This window comes from Salmo salar, unplaced genomic scaffold, assembly GCF_905237065.1.
Source record: "Salmo salar unplaced genomic scaffold, Ssal_v3.1, whole genome shotgun sequence".
NCBI classification, from domain to species: Eukaryota; Metazoa; Chordata; class Actinopteri; order Salmoniformes; family Salmonidae; genus Salmo; species Salmo salar.
The window spans coordinates 22,501-48,152 of NW_025550859.1; the positions used below are offsets into that span (position 1 = coordinate 22,501).

A 25,652-nucleotide genomic window follows, 5' to 3' on the forward strand; every position below is an offset into this window, starting at 1 on the left:
ATTTCTGACGCAGATCGCGCTGAAAGTCCTGCCTCTACCCATCTCCTCATTGGTTTATAGAAGCAGGAACCCACGTGCCGTCTCCTCATTGGTTATACCCACGTGGGGTGACTGAAAGACGAACTGTTTTGCCGGTCGTCGTGGTAACACTATGAAAGTTTAGTTGCCAAATCACCATATAAGTTCAAAGATGAAAAATCCTGGAAGGAGGAGAGATGACTATAAACAATAAGGTTGACCGTTTTATGTGTGGATTAATTGTCGGAGTCGAGGACCTTGTGCATTTCAGGTAAAATAACAGCCAGCTAGCTAAATAGGACAAATTAGCTAGCAACAGCCAGCTAGCTAAAATAGGACAAATTAGCTAGCAACAGCCAGCTAGCTAAAATAGGACAAATTAGCTAGCAACAGCCAGCTAGCTAAAATAGGACAAATTAGCTAGCAACAGCCAGCTAGCTAAAATAGGACAAATTAGCTAGCAACAGCCAGCTAGCTAAAATAGGACAAATTAGCTAGCAACAGCCAGCTAGCTAAAATAGGACAAATTAGCTAGCAACAGCCAGCTAGCTAAAATAGGACAAATTAGCTAGCAACAGCCAGCTAGCTAAAATAGGACAAATTAGCTAGCAACAGCCAGCTAGCTAAAATAGGACAAATTAGCTAGCAACAGCCAGCTAGCTAAAATAGGACAAATTAGCTAGCAACAGCCAGCTAGCTAAAATAGGACAAATTAGCTAGCAACAGCCAGCTAGCTAAAATAGGACAAATTAGCTAGCAACAGCCAGCTAGCTAAAATAGGACAAATTAGCTAGCAACAGCCAGCTAGCTAAAATAGGACAAATCAGCTAGCAACAGCAAGCTAGCTAAATAGGACAAATCAGCTAGCAACAACAAGCTAACTAGCTAAATTGCCATACATGTTTAATGCTTTTCGACCTGTCCCCAAATTAAATGTAATTGGTTCAGAGTTTGTTTTGATATTTTAACCTGCGTGTCGTGATCGCGTTTGGTAGGGGGAGAAAATACATTTACACTCGCGCAGCCGGATTAGGTTCCGCGTCAGAGACACAAATATACACGGTTTTCATTCAGACGTCAGTAAGAAACGGGACAGTACTTTAATACTCTACTGTACAAGCATTCAGAAAGGCTAACAGCATTAGCTGATATCTGGAGTCAATGGGATTGGAGGAACAGTCAACCTGGAGTCAATGGGATTGGAGGAACAGTCAACCTGGAGTCAATGGGATTGGAGGAACAGTCAACCTGGAGTCAATGGGATTGGAGGAACAGTCAACCTGGAGTCAATGGGATTGGAGGAACAGTCAACCTGGAGTCAATGGGATTGGAGGAACAGTCAACCTGGAGTCAATGGGATTGGAGGAACAGTCAACCTGCAGTCAATGGGATTGGAGGAACAGTCAATGGGATTGGAGGAACAGTCAATGGGATTGGAGGAACAGTCAATGGGATTGGAGGAACAGTCAATGGGATTGGAGGAACAGTCAATGGGATTGGAGGAACAGTCAATGGGATTGGAGGAACAGTCAATGGGATTGGAGGAACAGTCAACCTGTCATCCTAATTCATCATCTATCAGACCAGACTAGTAGCACGATGACAGCTGACAGAGGTGATGCCTCTCCTCCCTCCCATCTCCCCCATCCTCCCCTCCTCCTCCTCCTCCTCCTCCCTCCACCCTCCACCCCTCCTCCTCTCACCCCCCTCCTCCTCATCCTCCCCCCATCCTCTTCCCCTCATCCTCTCCCCCTCCTCCTCTCACCTGTACTTGATCTGGTGCTCCAGGACTTGGAAACAGAAGAACTTCACATGGTCGTCACTGAGAGAGGTATAAATAAAGTTATTACAATACATCCACCACAGGGGGGGACCAACACAGGGGGGACCAACACAGGGGGGGACCAACACAGGGTTATTATTACAATACATCCACCACAGGGGGACCAACACAGGGGGGACCAACACAGGGTTATTATTACAATACATCCACCACAGGGGGGACCAACACAGGGGGGACCAACACAGGGGGGGACCAACAGGGGGACCAACAGGGGGACCAACACAGGGTTATTATTACAATACATCCACCACAGGGGGGACCAACACAGGGGGGACCAACACAGGGGGGACCAACACAGGGGGACCAACAGGGGGGACCAACAGGGGGGACCAACAGGGGGGACCAACAGGGGAGACCAACAGGGGGGACCAACAGGGGGACCAACAGGGGGACCAACAGGGGGGACCAACAGGGGAGACCAACAGGGGAGACCAACAGGGGAGACCAACAGGGGGACCAACAGGGGGGACCAACAGGGGGGACCAACAGGGGGGACCAACAGGGGGGACCAACAGGGGAGACCAACAGGGGGGACCAACAGGGGAGACCAACAGGGGAGACCAACAGGGGAGACCAACAGGGGAGACCAACAGGGGAGACCAACAGGGGGGACCAACAGGGGAGACCAACAGGGGAGACCAACAGGGGAGACCAACAGGGGAGAACCAACAGGGGAGAACCAACAGGGGGGACCAACAGGGGGGACCAACAGGGGGGACCAACAGGGGAGAACCAACAGGGGGGACCAACAGGGGAGACCAACAGGGGGGACCAACAGGGGAGACCAACAGGGGGACCAACAGGGGGGACCAACAGGGGGACCAACAGGGGAGGCCAACAGGGGAGACCAACAGGGGAGACCAACAGGGGAGACCAACAGGGGGGACCAACAGGGGAGACCAACAGGGGAGACCAACAGGGGAGACCAACAGGGGAGACCAACAGGGGAGGCCAACAGGGGAGACCAACAGGGGAGACCAACAGGGGAGACCAACAGGGGGGACCAACAGGGGAGACCAACAGGGGAGACCAACAGGGGAGACCAACAGGGGAGACCAACAGGGGGGACCAACAGGGGGGACCAACAGGGGGGACCAACAGGGGGGACCAAGCAGTCGAACAGGTTGGAATCTGAAACCTCCCAGGTGGGACTGGAAGGATTCTGTCCCGTCTCTAATCAGAATCCTACCAACTAAATGGGTCTCACCTGTAAATGCCTTTAGCCAGGGCCTCTGCACACACCTCCCAGGCATCCTGGGACTCCTTCAACTGCTCAAAATACACCATCGCCTGAGGAGGAGAGAGAGAGGGGCAGAGAGAGAGAGAGAGGGGCAGAGAGAGAGAGAGAGGGGCAGAGAGAGAGAGAGAGGGGCAGAGAGAGAGAGGGGCAGAGAGAGAGAGGGGCAGAGAGAGAGAGGGGCAGAGAGAGAGAGGGGCAGAGAGAGAGAGAGGGGCAGAGAGAGAGAGGGGCAGAGAGAGAGAGAGGGGCAGAGAGAGAGAGAGGGGCAGAGAGAGAGAGAGGGGCAGAGAGAGAGAGAGGGGCAGAGAGAGAAACAAGGGTTAGAAAAGGGAGTGAGAGAAAGAAAGAAGCTTCTGAATCTCACAACCCTCGCGCTGACAGTGGAGAGCTGGCTGGCTGGCTGGCTGGCTCGCAGGCTGGCTGGCTGGCTGGCTGGCTCGCAGGCTGGCTGGCTGGCTGGCTGGCTCGCAGGCTGGCTGGCTGGCTCGCTGGCTGGCTGGCTGGCTGGCTGGCTCACTGGCTGGCTGGCTGGCTGGCTCACTGGCTGGCTGGCTGGCTGGCTCACTGGCTGGCTGGCTCACTGGCTGGCTGGCTGGCTGGCTCACTGGCTGGCTGGCTGGCTGGCTGGCTCACTGGCTGGCTCACTGGCTGGCTCACTGGCTGGCTCACTGGCTGGCTCACTGGCTGGCTGGCTCACAGGCTGGCTGGCTCACAGGCTGGCTGGCTCACAGGCTGGCTGGCTCACAGGCTGGCTGGCTGGCTCACTGGCTCACTGGCTGGCTGGCTGGCTGGCTCACTGGCTGGCTGGCTGGCTGGCTGGCTGGCTGGCTCACTGGCTGGCTGGCTCACTGGCTGGCTGGCTGGCTGGCTGGCTGGCTGACTCACTGGCTGGCTGGCTGGCTGGCTGGCTGGCTCACTGGCTGGCTGGCTGGCTGGCTCACTGGCTGGCTGGCTGGCTGGCTCACAGGCTGGCTGGCTGGCTGGCTCACAGGCTGGCTGGCTGGCTGGCTGGCTGGCTGGCTGGCTGGCTGGCTGGCTGGCTGGCTCACAGGCTGGCTGGCTGGCTGGCTCACAGGCTGGCTGGCTGGCTGGCTGGCTCACTGGCTGGCTGGCTCACTGGCTGGCTCGCTCACTGGCTGGCTGGCTGGCTCACTGGCTGGCTGGCTGGCTCACTGGCTGGCTGGCTGGCTCACTGGCTGGCTGGCTGGCTCACTGGCTGGCTGGCTCACTGGCTGGCTGGCTGGCTCACTGGCTGGCTGGCTCACTGGCTCGCTGGCTGGCTGGCTCACTGGCTCGCTGGCTGGCTGGCTCACTGGCTCGCTGGCTGGCTGGCTCACTGGCTCGCTGGCTGGCTGGCTCACTGGCTGGCTGGCTGGCTGGCTCACTGGCTGGCTGGCTGGCTCGCTCACTGGCTCACTGGCTGGCTGGCTCACTGGCTGGCTGGCTCACTGGCTGGCTGGCTCACTGGCTGGCTGGCTCACTGGCTGGCTGGCTCACTGGCTGGCTGGCTCACTGGCTGGCTCACTGGCTGGCTCACTGGCTGGCTCACTGGCTGGCTCACTGGCTGGCTCACTGGCTGGCTCACTGGCTCACTGGCTGGCTGGCTGGCTCACTGGCTGGCTGGCTGGCTCACTGGCTGGCTGGCTGGCTGACTCAAGGACACAGAGTTGGTGTGGACGTCTAGACATGTATTTCTGTGTAGGCCACCATCTGAAAAAGCCTGGTGGAAGCCTCGTGTTCCACAGCAGATCCCCGGTGGAAGCCTCGTGTTCCACAGCAGAACCCCGGTGGAAGCCTCGTGTTCCACAGCAGAACCCCGGTGGAAGCCTCGTGTTCCACAGCAGAACCCCGGTGGAAGCCTCGTGTTCCACAGCAGAACCCCGGTGGAAGCCTCGTGTTCCACAGCAGATCCCCGGTGGAAGCCTCGTGTTCCACAGCAGATCCCCGGTGGAAGCCTCGTGTCCCACAGCTATTGCTGTTGTATTACTGAATATATGTGTATATTACTGTATATAGAGGCCTATTGGTCTGTAGAGATCCATTCTAACACACTCATTGACTTCCTGTAGCCATTATTTAACTTCCTGATGGGTACTGGACTCTGTAAACAGCACCAGTTACAACATGACAACAACTTAACGCGGAGAGAACGTGTCAAGTCCCATGGATGGAGAGTCTACATGGATCAGTCTACATGGATCAGTCCACATGGGTCTGAGAATCATTTCCAGGAGACAACGAGTTTGGATCAAGTCCAGTCTACATGGACCAGTCTACATGGCTCTAAGAATCATTTTCAGGAGCCAACAACCGCAAGATTTGTCCTCTACAAACGCATGAATGAACTGCACACACACACACACACACACACACTGTAATGAGACTTACCTTCTGCCTATAGCAGGCGTCTGCGTTAGGGTTGAGCCCCAGCAGGGCCTGCTCGTCCATGTTGCTAATGGAGACAGACTGGCAGGCCATGAGAAGGTTAGCTGCTGGTTCCCTCCACTGTAGTTTCACTGTCTTCTGTTGCTCCCCTCCGGCGGGCCAAGCACATCTACACAACAACAACAACAACAACAATAATAACAACAATTAGGGCTGGGAATTGCCAGGGACCTCAGAATACGAGATCGCGAAACTAAGGTGCCAATACAAAGTGTTTTGCAATTCTCATGACTCCATATGTATTGAGATTCTATATTTACACTGCGATTTGATACTGTGATTTTATTGTAATTTGATGTTCCAAACATATTGCTCACCAATATGTCTGCTGCAGAGCGACAAGAGAAAACAAGTTTTTGTTATTAAAATAAAAAATTAAAAAGTTTAACTCTTTTTCTCCCCAATTTCGCGATATCCAAATTGGTAGTTACAGGCTTGTCCCATCGCTGCAACTCCCGTACGGACTCGGGACAGGCGAAGGTCGAGAGCCGTGCGTTCTCTGAAACACGACCCCGCCAAGCCGCTCTGCTTCTTGACACACTGCTCGCTTAACCCGGAAGCCAGCCGCACCAATGTCTCGGAGGAAATACCGTCCAGCTGGCGACCGGAAGTCAGCTTACAGGCACCCGGCCCGCCACAAGGAGTCGCTGGAGCGCGAACGGGACAAGGATATCCCGGCCGGCCAAACTCTCCCCTAACCCGGACGACGGCGCTGGGCCAAACTCTCCCCTAACCCGGACGACGGCGCTGGGCCAAACTCTCCCCTAACCCGGACGACGGCGCTGGGCCAACTGTGCGTCGCCTCATAGGTCCCCCCCGGATGTGACACAGCCTGGGATCGAACCCGGGTCTATAATGATGCCACAAGCACTGCGATGCAGTACCTTAGACCGCCAACGCCACTCGGGAGGCCCGAGAAAACAAGTTTTGATCAGTCATGGAAATTAAAATAAAAAGTGCTGAAAACAAAACAAAATAGGTCTCCTCATTTAAAAAGACAGAGAACAAGTGATGACGGAAACATACTGGAGTTTTGGTGCAGCTACAGCCAACCGAAGATAAATTATATTACGATACCATCAAAAAGAAATATGCTGATATGTAACTATACATTTTTGAAAGTTTGAGATTTGAAAGTCTGAGATAATTTACTGAACACTGTTTTGGATTCTCTCTCACACACACGTTACCAACCATAACACACACACAAGGAAGAACGATGATGATGATGATGTGGAAATCTGCCAGATTTGAAACCCATTGTAATCTATGGAATACATTCAAATACACCCGTTTACCAAATGGCAGTTATGATGAGTAGCTAAAGAAACATGGGTAACTTACATAACCACTGTAACTTTATAGAGCTAGCCTCCGCTCCCTGGCACAGGGCTAGCCTCCGCTCCCTGGCACAGGGCTAGCCTCCGCTCCCTGGCACAGGGCTAGCCTCCGCTCCCTGGCACAGGGCTAGCCTCCGCTCCCTGGCACAGGGCTAGCCTCCGCTCCCTGGCACAGGGCTAGCCTCCGCTCCCTGGCACAGGGCTAGCCTCCGCTCCCTGGCACAGGGCTAGCCTCCGCTCCCTGGCACAGGGCTAGCCTCCGCTCCCTGGCACAGGGCTAGCCTCCGCTCCCTGGCACAGAGCTAGCCTCCGCTCCCTGGCACAGAGCTAGCCTCCGCTCCCTAGCTAGTGGTGCTGTTGAATTCCATTGTGTGATTGCTTCATTGACTCAGTGGCAGCTGACCAGCATGCCCAGGACAGTGAACAACAGTAGCTAACTAGCTAGCACAGCAGTGTAGTGACCTGCACGGCACAGCGAGTGTCAGCGAGTGTGTGTGGCTAGTATTGTTTGTTTGACACACACACACACACACACACACACACACACACACACACACACACACACACACACACACACACACACACACACAGCATAACGCTGAGTCAACACAAACATGCAGGCGCTGATGGGAGGGCCAGACAGACCCTGTAACTGGCCTCTCCGCTCTACATAATGAACACTATGAACAATACCCAGTAGCTAACCTCAGGTCCGCCGCCGTACCCCGGCAGCTAACCTCAGGTCCGCCGCCGTACCCCGGCAGCTAACCTCAGGTCCGCCGCCGTACCCCGGCAGCTAACCTCAGGTCCGCCGCCGTACCCCGGCAGCTAACCTCAGGTCCACAGTACCAAGTAGCTAACAGTTACACAACACATAGCTAGCATGATGCAACATGGACTCAATATTTCTAATCAGTTACATACACATATGCTGCAGAAAACAAAACAGGTGCAGCGAAATGCTGGTGTTTCTAGCTCCAACAGTACAGTAATACCTAATGCTTGTGTTTCTAGCTCCACCAGTAATACCTAATGCTTGTGTTTCTAGCTCCAACAGTAATACCTAATGCTTGTGTTTCTAGCTCCAACAGTAATACCTAATGCTTGTGTTTCTAGCTCCAACAGTAATACCTAATGCTTGTGTTTCTAGCTCCAACAGTACAGTAATACCTAATGCTTGTGTTTCTAGCTCCAACAGTACAGTAATACCTAATGCTGGTGTTTCTAGCTCCAACAGTAATACCTAATGCTTGTGTTTCTAGCTCCAACAGTACAGTAATACCTAATGCTGGTGTTTCTAGCTCCAACAGTAATACCTAATGCTTGTGTTTCTAGCTCCAACAGTAATACCTAATGCTGGTGTTTCTAGCTCCAACAGTAATACCTAATGCTGGTGTTTCTAGCTCCAACAGTAATACCTAATGCTTGTGTTTCTAGCTCCAACAGTAATACCTAATGCTTGTGTTTCTAGCTCCAACAGTAATACCTAATGCTTGTGTTTCTAGCTCCAACAGTACAGTAATACCTAATGCTTGTGTTTCTAGCTCCAGCAGTACAGTAATATCTAATGCTTGTGTTTCTAGCTCCAACAGTAATACCTAATGCTTGTGTTTCTAGCTCCAACAGTACAGTAATATCTAATGCTTGTGGTTCTAGCTCCAACAGTAATACCTAATGCTTGTGTTTCTAGCTCCAACAGTAATACCTAATGCTTGTGTTTCTAGCTCCAACAGTAATACCTAATGCTTGTGTTTCTAGCTCCAACAGTAATACCTAATGCTGGTGTTTCTAGCTCCAACAGTAATACCTAATGCTGGTGTTTCTAGCTCCAACAGTAATACCTAATTCTTGTGTTTCTAGCTCCAACAGTAATACCTAATGCTGGTGTTTCTAGCTCCAACAGTACAGTAATAGCTAATGCTTGTGGTTCTAGCTCCAACAGTAATACCTAATGCTTGTGTTTCTAGCTCCAACAGTAATACCTAATGCTTGTGTTTCGAACTCCAACAGTACAGTAATACCTAATGCTTGTGTTTCTAGCTCCAACAGTAATACCTAATGCTTGTGTTTCTAGCTCCAGCAGTACAGTAATACCTAATGCTGGTGTTTCTAGCTCCAACAGTAATACCTAATGCTTGTGTTTCTAGCTCCAACAGTACAGTAATACCTAATGCTGGTGTTTCTAGCTCCAACAGTACAGTAATACCTAATGCTGGTGTTTCTAGCTCCAACAGTAATACCTAATGCTTGTGTTTCTAGCTCCAACAGTAATACCTAATGCTTGTGTTTCTAGCTCCAACAGTAATACCTAATGCTGGTGTTTCTAGCTCCAACAGTAATACCTAATGCTTGTGTTTCTAGCTCCAACAGTAATACCTAATGCTTGTGTTTCTAGCTCCAACAGTAATACCTAATGCTTGTGTTTCTAGCTCCAACAGTAATACCTAATGCTGGTGTTTCTAGCTCCAACAGTAATACCTAATGCTTGTGTTTCTAGCTCCAACAGTAATACCTAATGCTTGTGTTTCTAGCTCCAACAGTAATACCTAATGCTGGTGTTTCTAGCTCCAACAGTAATACCTAATGCTGGTGTTTCTAGCTCCAACAGTAATACCTAATTCTTGTGTTTCTAGCTCCAACAGTAATACCTAATGCTGGTGTTTCTAGCTCCAACAGTACAGTAATAGCTAATGCTTGTGGTTCTAGCTCCAACAGTAATACCTAATGCTTGTGTTTCTAGCTCCAACAGTAATACCTAATGCTTGTGTTTCGAACTCCAACAGTACAGTAATACCTAATGCTTGTGTTTCTAGCTCCAACAGTAATACCTAATGCTTGTGTTTCTAGCTCCAGCAGTACAGTAATACCTAATGCTGGTGTTTCTAGCTCCAACAGTAATACCTAATGCTTGTGTTTCTAGCTCCAACAGTACAGTAATACCTAATGCTGGTGTTTCTAGCTCCAACAGTAATACCTAATGCTTGTGTTTCTAGCTCCAACAGTAATACCTAATGCTTGTGTTTCTAGCTCCAACAGTAATACCTAATGCTGGTGTTTCTAGCTCCAACAGTAATACCTAATGCTTGTGTTTCTAGCTCCAACAGTAATACCTAATGCTTGTGTTTCTAGCTCCAACAGTAATACCTAATGCTTGTGTTTCTAGCTCCAACAGTAATACCTAATGCTGGTGTTTCTAGCTCCAACAGTAATACCTAATGCTTGTGTTTCTAGCTCCAACAGTAATAGCTAATGCTTGTGTTTCTAGCTCCAACAGTACAGTAATACCTAATGCTTGTGTTTCTAGCTCCAGCAGTACAGTAATATCTAATGCTTGTGTTTCTAGCTCCAACAGTAATACCTAATGCTTGTGTTTCTAGCTCCAATAGTACAGTAATATCTAATGCTTGTGGTTCTAGCTCCAACAGTAATACCTAATGCTTGTGTTTCTAGCTCCAACAGTAATACCTAATGCTTGTGTTTCTAGCTCCAACAGTAATACCTAATGCTTGTGTTTCTAGCTCCAACAGTAATACCTAATGCTTGTGTTTCTAGCTCCAACAGTAATACCTAATGCTTGTGTTTCTAGCTCCAACAGTAATAGCTAATGCTTGTGTTTCTAGCTCCAACAGTACAGTAATACCTAATGCTTGTGTTTCTAGCTCCAGCAGTACAGTAATATCTAATGCTTGTGTTTCTAGCTCCAACAGTAATACCTAATGCTTGTGTTTCTAGCTCCAACAGTACAGTAATATCTAATGCTTGTGGTTCTAGCTCCAACAGTAATACCTAATGCTTGTGTTTCTAGCTCCAACAGTAATACCTAATGCTTGTGTTTCTAGCTCCAACAGTAATACCTAATGCTTGTGTTTCTAGCTCCAACAGTAATACCTAATGCTTGTGTTTCTAGCTCCAACAGTAATACCTAATGCTGGTGTTTCTAGCTCCAACAGTAATACCTAATGCTTGTGTTTCTAGCTCCAACAGTAATACCTAATGCTGGTGTTTCTAGCTCCAACAGTAATACCTAATGCTGGTGTTTCTAGCTCCAACAGTAATACCTAATTCTTGTGTTTCTAGCTCCAACAGTAATACCTAATGCTGGTGTTTCTAGCTCCAACAGTACAGTAATAGCTAATGCTTGTGGTTCTAGCTCCAACAGTAATACCTAATGCTTGTGTTTCTAGCTCCAACAGTAATACCTAATGCTTGTGTTTCGAACTCCAACAGTACAGTAATACCTAATGCTTGTGTTTCTAGCTCCAACAGTAATACCTAATGCTTGTGTTTCTAGCTCCAACAGTACAGTAATACCTAATGCTTGTGTTTCTAGCTCCAGCAGTACAGTAATACCTAATGCTTGTGTTTCTAGCTCCAACAGTACAGTAATACCTAATGCTTGTGTTTCTAGCTCCAACAGTACAGTAATACCTAATGCTGGTGTTTCTAGCTCCAACAGTAATACCTAATGCTTGTGTTTCTAGCTCCAACAGTAATACCTAATGCTTGTGTTTCTAGCTCCAACAGTAATACCTAATGCTTGTGTTTCTAGCTCCAACAGTAATACCTAATGCTTGTGTTTCTAGCTCCAACAGTAATACCTAATGCTTGTGTTTCTAGCTCCAACAGTAATACCTAATGCTGGTGTTTCTAGCTCCAACAGTACAGTAATACCTAATGCTTGTGTGTCTAGCTCCAACAGTACAGTAATACCTAATGCTTGTGTTTCTAGCTCCAACAGTAATACCTAATGCTTGTGTTTCTAGCTCCAACAGTACAGTAATACCTAATGCTTGTGTTTCTAGCTCCAACAGTACAGTAATATCTAATGCTTGTGTTTCTAGCTCCAACAGTAATACCTAATGCTTGTGTTTCTAGCTCCAACAGTAATACCTAATGCTGGTGTTTCTAGCTCCAACAGTAATACCTAATGCTTGTGTTTCTAGCTCCAACAGTAATACCTAATGCTTGTGTTTCTAGCTCCAACAGTAATACCTAATGCTTGTGTTTCTAGCTCCAAAACAGTAATACCTAATGCTTGTGTTTCTAGCTCCAAAGTACAGTAATACCTAATGCTTGTGTTTCTAGCTCCAACAGTACAGTAATACCTAATGCTTGTGTTTCTAGCTCCAACAGTAATACCTAATGCTTGTGTTTCTAGCTCCAACAGTAATACCTAATGCTTGTGTTTCTAGCTCCAAGACAGTAATATCTAATGCTTGTGTTTCTAGCTCCAACAGTACAGTAATACCTAATGCTTGTGTTTCTAGCTCCAACAGTACAGTAATATCTAATGCTTGTGGTTCTAGCTCCAACAGTACAGTAATACCTAATGCTTGTGTTTCTAGCTCCAACAGTAATACCTAATGCTTGTGTTTCTAGCTCCAACAGTAATACCTAATGCTTGTGTTTCTAGCTCCAACAGTAATACCTAATGCTTGTGTTTCTAGCTCCAACAGTAATACCTAATGCTTGTGTTTCTAGCTCCAACAGTAATACCTAATGCTTGTGTTTCTAGCTCCAACAGTAATACCTAATGCTTGTGTTTCTAGCTCCAACAGTAATACCTAATGCTGGTGTTTCTAGCTCCAACAGTAATACCTAATGCTTGTGTTTCTAGCTCCAACAGTAATACCTAATGCTTGTGGTTCTAGCTCCAACAGTACAGTAATAGCTAATGCTTGTGGTTCTAGCTCCAACAGTAATACCTAATGCTGGTGTTTCTAGCTCCAACAGTAATACCTAATGCTTGTGTTTCTAGCTCCAACAGTAATACCTAATGCTTGTGTTTCTAGCTCCAACAGTAATACCTAATGCTTGTGTTTCTAGCTCCAACAGTAATACCTAATGCTGGTGTTTCTAGCTCCAACAGTAATACCTAATGCTTGTGTTTCTAGCTCCAGCAGTAATACCTAATGCTTGTGTTTCTAGCTCCAACAGTAATAGCTAATGCTTGTGTTTCTAGCTCCAACAGTACAGTAATACCTAATGCTTGTGTTTCTAGCTCCAGCAGTACAGTAATATCTAATGCTTGTGTTTCTAGCTCCAACAGTAATACCTAATGCTTGTGTTTCTAGCTCCAACAGTACAGTAATATCTAATGCTTGTGGTTCTAGCTCCAACAGTAATACCTAATGCTTGTGTTTCTAGCTCCAACAGTAATACCTAATGCTTGTGTTTCTAGCTCCAACAGTAATACCTAATGCTTGTGTTTCTAGCTCCAACAGTAATACCTAATGCTGGTGTTTCTAGCTCCAACAGTAATACCTAATGCTTGTGTTTCTAGCTCCAACAGTAATACCTAATGCTGGTGTTTCTAGCTCCAACAGTAATACCTAATGCTGGTGTTTCTAGCTCCAACAGTAATACCTAATTCTTGTGTTTCTAGCTCCAACAGTAATACCTAATGCTGGTGTTTCTAGCTCCAACAGTACAGTAATAGCTAATGCTTGTGGTTCTAGCTCCAACAGTAATACCTAATGCTTGTGTTTCTAGCTCCAACAGTAATACCTAATGCTTGTGTTTCGAACTCCAACAGTACAGTAATACCTAATGCTTGTGTTTCTAGCTCCAACAGTAATACCTAATGCTTGTGTTTCTAGCTCCAACAGTACAGTAATACCTAATGCTTGTGTTTCTAGCTCCAGCAGTACAGTAATACCTAATGCTTGTGTTTCTAGCTCCAACAGTACAGTAATACCTAATGCTTGTGTTTCTAGCTCCAACAGTACAGTAATACCTAATGCTGGTGTTTCTAGCTCCAACAGTAATACCTAATGCTTGTGTTTCTAGCTCCAACAGTAATACCTAATGCTTGTGTTTCTAGCTCCAACAGTAATACCTAATGCTTGTGTTTCTAGCTCCAACAGTAATACCTAATGCTTGTGTTTCTAGCTCCAACAGTAATACCTAATGCTGGTGTTTCTAGCTCCAACAGTACAGTAATACCTAATGCTTGTGTGTCTAGCTCCAACAGTACAGTAATACCTAATGCTTGTGTTTCTAGCTCCAACAGTAATACCTAATGCTTGTGTTTCTAGCTCCAACAGTACAGTAATACCTAATGCTTGTGTTTCTAGCTCCAACACTACAGTAATATCTAATGCTTGTGTTTCTAGCTCCAACAGTAATACCTAATGCTTGTGTTTCTAGCTCCAACAGTAATACCTAATGCTTGTGTTTCTAGCTCCAACAGTAATACCTAATGCTGGTGTTTCTAGCTCCAACAGTAATACCTAATGCTTGTGTTTCTAGCTCCAACAGTAATACCTAATGCTGGTGTTTCTAGCTCCAACAGTAATACCTAATGCTGGTGTTTCTAGCTCCAACAGTAATACCTAATGCTTGTGTTTCTAGCTCCAACAGTAATACCTAATGCTTGTGTTTCTAGCTCCAACAGTAATACCTAATGCTGGTGTTTCTAGCTCCAACAGTAATACCTAATGCTTGTGTTTCTAGCTCCAACAGTAATACCTAATGCTGGTGTTTCTAGCTCCAACAGTAATACCTAATGCTTGTGTTTCTAGCTCCAACAGTACAGTAATATCTAATGCTTGTGGTTCTAGCTCCAACAGTAATACCTAATGCTTGTGTTTCTAGCTCCAACAGTAATACCTAATGCTTGTGTTTCTAGCTCCAACAGTAATACCTAATGCTTGTGTTTCTAGCTCCAACAGTAATACCTAATGCTTGTGTTTCTAGCTCCAACAGTAATACCTAATGCTTGTGTTTCTAGCTCCAACAGTAATACCTAATGCTGGTGTTTCTAGCTCCAACAGTAATACCTAATGCTGGTGTTTCTAGCTCCAACAGTAATACCTAATTCTTGTGTTTCTAGCTCCAACAGTAATACCTAATGCTGGTGTTTCTAGCTCCAACAGTACAGTAATAGCTAATGCTTGTGGTTCTAGCTCCAACAGTAATACCTAATGCTTGTGTTTCTAGCTCCAACAGTAATACCTAATGCTTGTGTTTCGAACTCCAACAGTACAGTAATACCTAATGCTTGTGTTTCTAGCTCCAACAGTAATACCTAATGCTTGTGTTTCTAGCTCCAGAGACAGTAATACCTAATGCTGGTGTTTCTAGCTCCAACAGTAATACCTAATGCTTGTGTTTCTAGCTCCAACAGTACAGTAATACCTAATGCTGGTGTTTCTAGCTCCAACAGTAATACCTAATGCTTGTGTTTCTAGCTCCAACAGTAATTGTGTTCTAGCTCCAACAGTAATACCTAATGCTGGTGTTTCTAGCTCCAACAGTAATACCTAATGCTTGTGTTTCTAGCTCCAACAGTAATACCTAATGCTTGTGTTTCTAGCTCCAACAGTAATACCTAATGCTGGTGTTTCTAGCTCCAACAGTAATACCTAATGCTGGTGTTTCTAGCTCCAACAGTAATACCTAATGCTTGTGTTTCTAGCTCCAACAGTAATACCTAATGCTGGTGTTTCTAGCTCCAACAGTAATACCTAATGCTGGTGTTTCTAGCTCCAACAGTAATACCTAATTCTTGTGTTTCTAGCTCCAACAGTAATACCTAATGCTGGTGTTTCTAGCTCCAACAGTACAGTAATAGCTAATGCTTGTGGTTCTAGCTCCAACAGTAATACCTAATGCTTGTGTTTCTAGCTCCAACAGTAATACCTAATGCTTGTGTTTCGAACTCCAACAGTACAGTAATACCTAATGCTTGTGTTTCTAGCTCCAACAGTAATACCTAATGCTTGTGTTTCTAGCTCCAGCAGTACAGTAATACCTAATGCTGGTGTTTCTAGCTCCAGCAGTACAGTAATACCTAATGCTTGTGTTTCTAGCTCCAACAGTACAGTAATACCTAATGCTGGTGTTTCTAGCTCCACGACAGTAATACCTAATGCTGGTGTTTCTAGCTCCAACAGTAATACCTAATGCTTGTGTTTCTAGCTCCAACAGTAATACCTAATGCTGGTGTTTCTAGCTCCAACAGTAATACCTAATGCTTGTGTTTCTAGCTCCAACAGTAATACCTAATGCTTGTGTTTCTAGCTCCAACAGTAATACCTAATGCTTGTGTTTCTAGCTCCAACAGTAATACCTAATGCTGGTGTTTCTAGCTCCAACAGTAATACCTAATGCTTGTGTTTCTAGCTCCAACAGTAATAGCTAATGCTTGTGTTTCTAGCTCCAACAGTACAGTAATACCTAATGCTTGTGTTTCTAGCTCCAGCAGTACAGTAATATCTAATGCTTGTGTTTCTAGCTCCAACAGTAATACCTAATGCTTGTGTTTCTAGCTCCAATAGTACAGTAATATCTAATGCTTGTGGTTCTAGCTCCAACAGTAATACCTAATGCTTGTGTTTCTAGCTCCAACAGTAATACCTAATGCTTGTGTTTCTAGCTCCAACAGTAATACCTAATGCTTGTGTTTCTAGCTCCAACAGTAATACCTAATGCTTGTGTTTCTAGCTCCAACAGTAATACCTAATGCTTGTGTTTCTAGCTCCAACAGTAATAGCTAATGCTTGTGTTTCTAGCTCCAACAGTACAGTAATACCTAATGCTTGTGTTTCTAGCTCCAGCAGTACAGTAATATCTAATGCTTGTGTTTCTAGCTCCAACAGTAATACCTAATGCTTGTGTTTCTAGCTCCAACAGTACAGTAATATCTAATGCTTGTGGTTCTAGCTCCAACAGTAATACCTAATGCTTGTGTTTCTAGCTCCAACAGTAATACCTAATGCTTGTGTTTCTAGCTCCAACAGTAATACCTAATGCTTGTGTTTCTAGCTCCAACAGTAATACCTAATGCTTGTGTTTCTAGCTCCAACAGTAATACCTAATGCTGGTGTTTCTAGCTCCAACAGTAATACCTAATGCTTGTGTTTCTAGCTCCAACAGTAATACCTAATGCTGGTGTTTCTAGCTCCAACAGTAATACCTAATGCTGGTGTTTCTAGCTCCAACAGTAATACCTAATTCTTGTGTTTCTAGCTCCAACAGTAATACCTAATGCTGGTGTTTCTAGCTCCAACAGTACAGTAATAGCTAATGCTTGTGGTTCTAGCTCCAACAGTAATACCTAATGCTTGTGTTTCTAGCTCCAACAGTAATACCTAATGCTTGTGTTTCTAGCTCCAACAGTAATACCTAATGCTGGTGTTTCTAGCTCCAACAGTAATACCTAATGCTGGTGTTTCTAGCTCCAACAGTAATACCTAATTCTTGTGTTTCTAGCTCCAACAGTAATACCTAATGCTGGTGTTTCTAGCTCCAACAGTACAGTAATAGCTAATGCTTGTGGTTCTAGCTCCAACAGTAATACCTAATGCTTGTGTTTCTAGCTCCAACAGTAATACCTAATGCTTGTGTTTCGAACTCCAACAGTACAGTAATACCTAATGCTTGTGTTTCTAGCTCCAACAGTAATACCTAATGCTTGTGTGTCTAGCTCCAACAGTACAGTAATACCTAATGCTTGTGTTTCTAGCTCCACAGACAGTAATACCTAATGCTTGTGTTTCTAGCTCCAACAGTACAGTAATACCTAATGCTTGTGTTTCTAGCTCCAACAGTACAGTAATACCTAATGCTTGTGTTTCTAGCTCCAACAGTAATACCTAATGCTTGTGTTTCTAGCTCCAACAGTAATACCTAATGCTTGTGTTTCTAGCTCCAACAGTAATACCTAATGCTGGTGTTTCTAGCTCCAACAGTAATACCTAATGCTTGTGTTTCTAGCTCCAACAGTAATACCTAATGCTGGTGTTTCTAGCTCCACACAGTAATACCTAATGCTGGTGTTTCTAGCTCCAACAGTAATACCTAATGCTTGTGTTTCTAGCTCCAACAGTAATACCTAATGCTTGTGTTTCTAGCTCCAACAGTAATACCTAATGCTGGTGTTTCTAGCTCCAACAGTAATACCTAATGCTGGTGTTTCTAGCTCCAACAGTAATACCTAATGCTTGTGTTTCTAGCTCCAACAGTAATACCTAATGCTTGTGTTTCTAGCTCCACGACAGTAATACCTAATGCTGGTGTTTCTAGCTCCAACAGTAATACCTAATGCTTGTGTTTCTAGCTCCAACAGTACAGTAATATCTAATGCTTGTGGTTCTAGCTCCACTACAGTAATATCTAATGCTTGTGTTTCTAGCTCCAACAGTAATACCTAATGCTTGTGTTTCTAGCTCCAACAGTAATACCTAATGCTTGTGTTTCTAGCTCCAACAGTAATACCTAATGCTTGTGTTTCTAGCTCCAACAGTAATACCTAATGCTTGTGTTTCTAGCTCCAACAGTAATACCTAATGCTGGTGTTTCTAGCTCCAACAGTAATACCTAATGCTGGTGTTTCTAGCTCCAACAGTAATACCTAATTCTTGTGTTTCTAGCTCCAACAGTAATACCTAATGCTGGTGTTTCTAGCTCCAACAGTACAGTAATAGCTAATGCTTGTGGTTCTAGCTCCAACAGTAATACCTAATGCTTGTGTTTCTAGCTCCAACAGTAATACCTAATGCTTGTGTTTCGAACTCCAACAGTACAGTAATACCTAATGCTTGTGTTTCTAGCTCCAACAGTAATACCTAATGCTTGTGTTTCTAGCTCCAGCAGTACAGTAATACCTAATGCTTGTGTTTCTAGCTCCAACAGTAATACCTAATGCTGGTGTTTCGAACTCCAACAGACAGTAATACCTAATGCTTGTGTTTCTAGCTCCAACAGTAATACCTAATGCTTGTGTTTCTAGCTCCAGCAGACAGTAATACCTAATGCTTGTGTTTCTAGCTCCAACAGTAATACCTAATGCTTGTGTTTCTAGCTCCAAAACAGTAATACCTAATGCTGGTGTTTCTAGCTCCAGACAGTAATACCTAATGCTTGTGTTTCTAGCTCCAACAGTAATACCTAATGCTTGTGTTTCTAGCTCCAACAGTAATACCTAATGCTGGTGTTTCTAGCTCCAACAGTAATACCTAATGCTTGTGTTTCTAGCTCCAACAGTAATACCTAATGCTTGTGTTTCTAGCTCCACGTACAGTAATACCTAATGCTTGTGTTTCTAGCTCCACGTACAGTAATACCTAATGCTGGTGTTTCTAGCTCCAACAGTAATACCTAATGCTTGTGTTTCTAGCTCCAACAGTAATACCTAATGCTTGTGTTTCTAGCTCCAACAGTAATACCTAATGCTGGTGTTTCTAGCTCCAACAGTAATACCTAATGCTGGTGTTTCTAGCTCCAACAGTAATACCTAATTCTTGTGTTTCTAGCTCCAACAGTAATACCTAATGCTGGTGTTTCTAGCTCCAACAGTACAGTAATAGCTAATGCTTGTGGTTCTAGCTCCAACAGTAATACCTAATGCTTGTGTTTCTAGCTCCAACAGTAATACCTAATGCTTGTGTTTCGAACTCCAACAGTACAGTAATACCTAATGCTTGTGTTTCTAGCTCCAACAGTAATACCTAATGCTTGTGTTTCTAGCTCCAGCAGTACAGTAATACCTAATGCTGGTGTTTCTAGCTCCAACAGTAATACCTAATGCTTGTGTTTCTAGCTCCAAATACAGTAATACCTAATGCTGGTGTTTCTAGCTCCAACAGTAATACCTAATGCTGGTGTTTCTAGCTCCAACAGTAATACCTAATGCTTGTGTTTCTAGCTCCAACAGTAATACCTAATGCTGGTGTTTCTAGCTCCAACAGTAATACCTAATGCTTGTGTTTCTAGCTCCAACAGTAATACCTAATGCTTGTGTTTCTAGCTCCAACAGTAATACCTAATGCTTGTGTTTCTAGCTCCAACAGTAATACCTAATGCTGGTGTTTCTAGCTCCAACAGTAATACCTAATGCTTGTGTTTCTAGCTCCAACAGTAATAGCTAATGCTTGTGTTTCTAGCTCCAACAGTACAGTAATACCTAATGCTTGTGTTTCTAGCTCCAGCAGTACAGTAATATCTAATGCTTGTGTTTCTAGCTCCAACAGTAATACCTAATGCTTGTGTTTCTAGCTCCAATAGTACAGTAATATCTAATGCTTGTGGTTCTAGCTCCAACAGTAATACCTAATGCTTGTGTTTCTAGCTCCAACAGTAATACCTAATGCTTGTGTTTCTAGCTCCAACAGTAATACCTAATGCTTGTGTTTCTAGCTCCAACAGTAATACCTAATGCTTGTGTTTCTAGCTCCAACAGTAATACCTAATGCTTGTGTTTCTAGCTCCAACAGTAATAGCTAATGCTTGTGTTTCTAGCTCCAACAGTACAGTAATACCTAATGCTTGTGTTTCTAGCTCCAGCAGTACAGTAATATCTAATGCTTGTGTTTCTAGCTCCAACAGTAATACCTAATGCTTGTGTTTCTAGCTCCAGTACAGTAATATCTAATGCTTGTGTTTCTAGCTCCAACAGTAATACCTAATGCTTGTGTTTCTAGCTCCAACAGTAATACCTAATGCTGGTGTTTCTAGCTCCAACAGTAATACCTAATTCTTGTGTTTCTAGCTCCAACAGTAATACCTAATGCTGGTGTTTCTAGCTCCAAATACAGTAATAGCTAATGCTTGTGGTTCTAGCTCCAACAGTAATACCTAATGCTTGTGTTTCTAGCTCCAACAGTAATACCTAATGCTTGTGTTTCGAGCTCCAACAGTACAGTAATACCTAATGCTTGTGTTTCTAGCTCCAACAGTAATACCTAATGCTTGTGTTTCTAGCTCCAAAACAGTAATACCTAATGCTGGTGTTTCTAGCTCCAGCAGTACAGTAATACCTAATGCTTGTGTTTCTAGCTCCAACAGTACAGTAATACCTAATGCTGGTGTTTCTAGCTCCAACAGTACAGTAATACCTAATGCTGGTGTTTCTAGCTCCAACAGTAATACCTAATGCTTGTGTTTCTAGCTCCAACAGTACAGTAATAGCTAATGCTTGTGGTTCTAGCTCCAACAGTAATACCTAATGCTTGTGTTTCTAGCTCCAACAGTAATACCTAATGCTTGTGTTTCGAACTCCAACAGTACAGTAATACCTAATGCTTGTGTTTCTAGCTCCAACAGTAATACCTAATGCTTGTGTTTCTAGCTCCAACAGTACAGTAATACCTAATGCTTGTGTTTCTAGCTCCAGCAGTACAGTAATACCTAATGCTTGTGTTTCTAGCTCCAACAGTACAGTAATACCTAATGCTTGTGTTTCTAGCTCCAACAGTACAGTAATACCTAATGCTGGTGTTTCTAGCTCCAACAGTAATACCTAATGCTTGTGTTTCTAGCTCCAACAGTAATACCTAATGCTTGTGTTTCTAGCTCCAACAGTAATACCTAATGCTTGTGTTTCTAGCTCCAACAGTAATACCTAATGCTTGTGTTTCTAGCTCCAACAGTAATACCTAATGCTGGTGTTTCTAGCTCCAACAGTACAGTAATACCTAATGCTTGTGTGTCTAGCTCCAACAGTACAGTAATACCTAATGCTTGTGTTTCTAGCTCCAACAGTAATACCTAATGCTTGTGTTTCTAGCTCCAACAGTACAGTAATACCTAATGCTTGTGTTTCTAGCTCCAACAGTACAGTAATATCTAATGCTTGTGTTTCTAGCTCCAACAGTAATACCTAATGCTTGTGTTTCTAGCTCCAACAGTAATACCTAATGCTGGTGTTTCTAGCTCCAACAGTAATACCTAATGCTTGTGTTTCTAGCTCCAACAGTAATACCTAATGCTTGTGTTTCTAGCTCCAACAGTAATACCTAATGCTTGTGTTTCTAGCTCCAACAGACAGTAATACCTAATGCTTGTGTTTCTAGCTCCAGACAGTAATACCTAATGCTTGTGTTTCTAGCTCCAACAGTACAGTAATACCTAATGCTTGTGTTTCTAGCTCCAACAGTACAGTAATACCTAATGCTTGTGTTTCTAGCTCCAACAGTAATACCTAATGCTTGTGTTTCTAGCTCCAACAGTACAGTAATACCTAATGCTTGTGTTTCTAGCTCCAACAGTAATACCTAATGCTTGTGTTTCTAGCTCCAACAGTAATACCTAATGCTTGTGTTTCTAGCTCCAACAGTACAGTAATACCTAATGCTTGTGTTTCTAGCTCCAACAGTAATACCTAATGCTTGTGTTTCTAGCTCCAACAGTAATACCTAATGCTTGTGTTTCTAGCTCCAACAGTAATAGCTAATGCTTGTGTTTCTAGCTCCAACAGTACAGTAATACCTAATGCTTGTGTTTCTAGCTCCAGCAGTACAGTAATATCTAATGCTTGTGTTTCTAGCTCCAACAGTAATACCTAATGCTTGTGTTTCTAGCTCCAACAGTAATACCTAATGCTTGTGTTTCTAGCTCCAACAGTAATAGCTAATGCTTGTGTTTCTAGCTCCAACAGTACAGTAATACCTAATGCTGGTGTTTCTAGCTCCAACAGTACAGTAATATCTAATGCTTGTGGTTCTAGCTCCAACAGTAATACCTAATGCTTGTGTTTCTAGCTCCAACAGTACAGTAATACCTAATGCTTGTGTTTCTAGCTCCAACAGTAATACCTAATGCTTGTGTTTCTAGCTCCAACAGTAATACCTAATGCTTGTGTTTCTAGCTCCAACAGTACAGTAATACCTAATGCTTGTGTTTCTAGCTCCAACAGTAATATCTAATGCTTGTGGTTCTAGCTCCAACAGTAATACCTAATGCTTGTGTTTCTAGCTCCAACAGTACAGTAATATCTAATGCTTGTGGTTCTAGCTCCAACAGTAATACCTAATGCTTGTGTTTCTAGCTCCAACAGTAATACCTAATGCTTGTGTTTCTAGCTCCAACAGTAATACCTAATGCTTGTGTTTCTAGCTCCAACAGTAATACCTAATGCTTGTGTTTCTAGCTCCAACAGTAATACCTAATGCTGGTGTTTCTAGCTCCAACAGTAATACCTAATGCTTGTGTTTCTAGCTCCAACAGTAATACCTAATGCTTGTGGTTCTAGCTCCAACAGTACAGTAATAGCTAATGCTTGTGGTTCTAGCTCCAACAGTAATACCTAATGCTGGTGTTTCTAGCTCCAACAGTAATACCTAATGCTTGTGTTTCTAGCTCCAACAGTAATACCTAATGCTTGTGTTTCTAGCTCCAACAGTAATACCTAATGCTTGTGTTTCTAGCTCCAACAGTAATACCTAATGCTGGTGTTTCTAGCTCCAACAGTAATACCTAATGCTTGTGTTTCTAGCTCCAGCAGTAATACCTAATGCTTGTGTTTCTAGCTCCAACAGTACAGTAATACCTAATGCTTGTGTTTCTAGCTCCAACAGTACAGTAATACCTAATGCTTGTGTTTCTAGCTCCACCAGTAATACCTAATGCTTGTGTTTCTAGCTCCAACAGTAATACCTAATGCTTGTGTTTCTAGCTCCAACAGTAATACCTAATGCTTGTGTTTCTAGCTCCAACAGTAATACCTAATGCTTGTGTTTCTAGCTCCAACAGTACAGTAATACCTAATGCTTGTGTTTCTAGCTCCAACAGTACAGTAATACCTAATGCTTGTGTTTCTAGCTCCAACAGTAATACCTAATGCTGGTGTTTCTAGCTCCAACAGTAATACCTAATGCTTGTGTTTCTAGCTCCAACAGTAATAGCTAATGCTTGTGTTTCTAGCTCCAACAGTACAGTAATACCTAATGCTTGTGTTTCTAGCTCCAGCAGTACAGTAATATCTAATGCTTGTGTTTCTAGCTCCAACAGTAATACCTAATGCTTGTGTTTCTAGCTCCAACAGTAATACCTAATGCTTGTGTTTCTAGCTCCAATAGTACAGTAATATCTAATGCTTGTGGTTCTAGCTCCAACAGTAATACCTAATGCTTGTGTTTCTAGCTCCAACAGTAATACCTAATGCTTGTGTTTCTAGCTCCAACAGTAATACCTAATGCTTGTGTTTCTAGCTCCAACAGTAATACCTAATGCTTGTGTTTCTAGCTCCAACAGTAATACCTAATGCTTGTGTTTCTAGCTCCAACAGTAATAGCTAATGCTTGTGTTTCTAGCTCCAACAGTACAGTAATACCTAATGCTTGTGTTTCTAGCTCCAGCAGTACAGTAATATCTAATGCTTGTGTTTCTAGCTCCAACAGTAATACCTAATGCTTGTGTTTCTAGCTCCAACAGTACAGTAATATCTAATGCTTGTGTTTCTAGCTCCAACAGTAATACCTAATGCTTGTGTTTCTAGCTCCAACAGTAATACCTAATGCTTGTGTTTCTAGCTCCAACAGTAATACCTAATGCTTGTGTTTCTAGCTCCAACAGTAATACCTAATGCTGGTGTTTCTAGCTCCAACAGTAATACCTAATGCTTGTGTTTCTAGCTCCAACAGTAATACCTAATGCTGGTGTTTCTAGCTCCAACAGTAATACCTAATGCTTGTGTTTCTAGCTCCAACAGTAATACCTAATGCTGGTGTTTCTAGCTCCAACAGTACAGTAATAGCTAATGCTTGTGGTTCTAGCTCCAACAGTAATACCTAATGCTTGTGTTTCTAGCTCCAACAGTAATACCTAATGCTTGTGTTTCGAACTCCAACAGTACAGTAATACCTAATGCTTGTGTTTCTAGCTCCAACAGTAATACCTAATGCTTGTGTTTCTAGCTCCAACAGTACAGTAATACCTAATGCTTGTGTTTCTAGCTCCAGCAGACAGTAATACCTAATGCTGGTGTTTCTAGCTCCAACAGTAATACCTAATGCTTGTGTTTCTAGCTCCAACAGTACAGTAATACCTAATGCTGGTGTTTCTAGCTCCAACAGTAATACCTAATGCTTGTGTTTCTAGCTCCAACAGTAATACCTAATGCTTGTGTTTCTAGCTCCAACAGTAATACCTAATGCTTGTGTTTCTAGCTCCAACAGTAATACCTAATGCTTGTGTTTCTAGCTCCAACAGTAATACCTAATGCTTGTGTTTCTAGCTCCAACAGTAATAGCTAATGCTTGTGTTTCTAGCTCCAACAGTACAGTAATACCTAATGCTTGTGTTTCTAGCTCCAGCAGTACAGTAATATCTAATGCTTGTGTTTCTAGCTCCAACAGTAATACCTAATGCTTGTGTTTCTAGCTCCAACAGTTCAGTAATATCTAATGCTTGTGGTTCTAGCTCCAACAGTAATACCTAATGCTTGTGGTTCTAGCTCCAACAGTAATACCTAATGCTTGTGTTTCTAGCTCCAACAGTAATACCTAATGCTTGTGTTTCTAGCTCCAACAGTAATACCTAATGCTGGTGTTTCTAGCTCCAACAGTAATACCTAATGCTTGTGTTTCTAGCTCCAACAGTAATACCTAATGCTGGTGTTTCTAGCTCCAACAGTAATACCTAATTCTTGTGTTTCTAGCTCCAACAGTAATACCTAATGCTGGTGTTTCTAGCTCCAACAGTACAGTAATAGCTAATGCTTGTGGTTCTAGCTCCAACAGTAATACCTAATGCTTGTGTTTCTAGCTCCAACAGTAATACCTAATGCTTGTGTTTCGAACTCCAACAGTACAGTAATACCTAATGCTTGTGTTTCTAGCTCCAACAGTAATACCTAATGCTTGTGTTTCTAGCTCCAACAGTACAGTAATACCTAATGCTTGTGTTTCTAGCTCCAGCAGTACAGTAATACCTAATGCTGGTGTTTCTAGCTCCAACAGTAATACCTAATGCTTGTGTTTCTAGCTCCAACAGTACAGTAATACCTAATGCTGGTGTTTCTAGCTCCAACAGTAATACCTAATGC

The 25,652-nt window shown here is 43.9% G+C and overlaps 1 pseudogene; it reads right to left on the reverse strand.

The window, feature by feature from the left end:
• The window catches only part of LOC123740068 (exportin-T-like), a 62,013-nt pseudogene that overhangs the window by 22,489 nt on the left and 13,872 nt on the right, over window positions 1–25,652 (reverse strand).